Here is a 2,302-nt window from a genome sequence, read left to right as displayed (position 1 = left end):
GTTAAGCACCACGTGGGAGGTTTAGGCTGCTTAAGCGTAGGTTTTTGGTTAGTGGGGGATATACTTAACAACCCCCTGTGGGGATTTTCCAATTCGGTATTTTTGCATTCGGGATGCCATCGTCTGTAATACTGAGTGCCGGCATACTGTATCTTATGATATTTTATGATTTATTTTTATCCATTATTTACTGTACTGTATTTCATTGTACTGTACAGCAGCTTATGTTAGTGTGATTTTTCCACAGCAGCACATGCCCCACCCACCCCATCTGACCAGCAGAGCTCCGGAAGTGGTAATCATTATTTTTGTTACAGACACACTAGTTTCCTACAGTATTACTGTAATTTTTTTATTTTACAATACTTGTTATCTTGTACACACAGACCGCCTCGTTATTGATACTGAGGCAGAGGAGGAGGAGGAAATGGGGGAGCCCTCAGGCCAGCCTGGTAAGAATTGTAATCTACTGTACAGTACTCTACTGTACTGTATTGTACATTTATTATTTATTGATTTATTAACAATACCAATGGCTTGGGTTCGCGTGACCAGTGGTCAGGATTCCAGCAGTCAAGTGACCGACAGCGGTATCCTGATTGCAGAAATCCCATCAGGTTGAGGTATGGTATCGAAACCCTACTCCACTAACCCCTAACCCTACATTTATACTCTGGTTATTTTAGATGCAGGTACAGTACGTCCCCTACAAATGGACGGTCATTCCACACTCCGGCTAAGAATGTCTCTCTGCCTCTCTACTTTCTGTAGCACTGTACTACTGTAAATTATTGGATAATACTTTAGTACAGTAGTATTGGAAATAACAATGGCAAATTTGACTTTTCTTTTTGTTTTTTTTATATTCAACACAGATGTCACTTACGTGGACTCGGGGGAGGAGGAGCCACAGTATAGTAAGTACAGTAGGATTTTCTCAAGCCCATTCTTAAAAGTATTGACCGAGTCCACTTTTATTACTTTTCAGGCAGGGAATTCCAAACGTACAGTATTTCCCTCACTGTGAAGACCCCTTTTCGCCTCTGTATGCGAAATCTCCTCTCCTCCAACACGAGTGACTGTGCACGTGTCCTCTGTGTCGATCTTATCAAAAACAGTTCCTGTATATTGTCCCCTTACTGTATATATTTGTAAAGGTTAATCATGTCCATTCTTAATCTCCTCTTTTCCAATGTAAACATGCCTAGCCTAGCAAGCCTTTCCTCGTATTCCAGCTTCTCAATCCACTTGATCACTTTGGTCGCCCTCCTCTAAACCTTTTCTAGTTCCACTATATCCATTTTGTAGTATGGTGCCCAAAATTGTGCATCCTACCCACCCTCCACTAGCCTAAACCTCCAATCATACTCTGATTCCGGACTCAGCATTTTAAATGTCGGGATCCAGACAGCAGGTGTTTTAAATACAGGTACAGTACAGTACTGTATGTCCCCTACCACTGGATAATCATTCTGCTCCTACTGTATTATGAATATCTCTCTGCCTCCTGTAGCACTGTACTACTGTAGACTACTGTGCAATTTTGTAGTAACTGTACTCTACTGTATTTTGTTTATAATCTTTTTTTTATTTTCAACTCAGTAATTCTTGACAGTCAGGAGGAGGAAGAGGAGAAGCCCTCTCCCCAACTTGGTAAGTAAACTGCAGTATTGTACTGTACTGTACATTGTGTTAAACCAATGGGTTGGGTTTACGTGACCAGCAGTCAGGATTCCAGCGTTCAGGTGACCGACAGTGGCATCCTGATTGCAGCAATCCCAACAGGATGAGGGACGGTATCCTAAACCTCCTCCACTACCCCCTGATTCTGGCCTCGACATTCTCGTCTCTGTGTGCAAAATCTACTCTCCTCCAACCTGACTGAATTTTTGTTATACTGTATTCAGCACAGTATAACAAGTAGCAAGAAGAGATTGATTGCTTCTTTTTTTGGTGGTGGCCCAAACCAATCAGTCATTTCAGCCACAGTCGTGTGGCAGACCCTGTGGCTGAAATGATGGGTTTGTTAAAGTGTGCATGTCCTGTTTATACAACACAACGGTGGGAGGGCAATTCCATCTTGCGCCTCTTTTTTTATTTATTTATCTTTGCATCATGTGATGTTTGTGGCAAATTTTTATAAGTGCCATCCTGTCTGACACTGCAGTGCCACTCTTAGATGGGCCAGGTGTTTGTGCCGCCCTCTTGGGTCGCTTAGCTTAGTCATCCAGCGACCTCGTTGCACATTTTAGGACTAAAAATAATATTGTGAGGTGTGAGGTGTTCAGAATAGACTGGAAAT

General features: G+C 42.3%; 1 long non-coding RNA gene across 1 annotated transcript; it reads left to right on the top strand.

The window, feature by feature from the left end:
• Positions 1-239: 239 nt before the first annotated feature.
• Positions 240-998, top strand: LOC134911615 (uncharacterized). The gene is made up of 3 exons (XR_010176713.1): positions 240-295; positions 387-452; positions 876-998. It is a non-coding gene; the product is annotated as an uncharacterized LOC134911615 (long non-coding RNA).
• Positions 999-2,302: the final 1,304 nt, after the last annotated feature.

The sequence above is a fragment of the Pseudophryne corroboree genome, chromosome 4, assembly GCF_028390025.1.
Source record: "Pseudophryne corroboree isolate aPseCor3 chromosome 4, aPseCor3.hap2, whole genome shotgun sequence".
Classification (NCBI taxonomy): domain Eukaryota; kingdom Metazoa; phylum Chordata; class Amphibia; order Anura; family Myobatrachidae; genus Pseudophryne; species Pseudophryne corroboree.
This window is presented reverse-complemented; position numbering and strand designations above follow the sequence as displayed.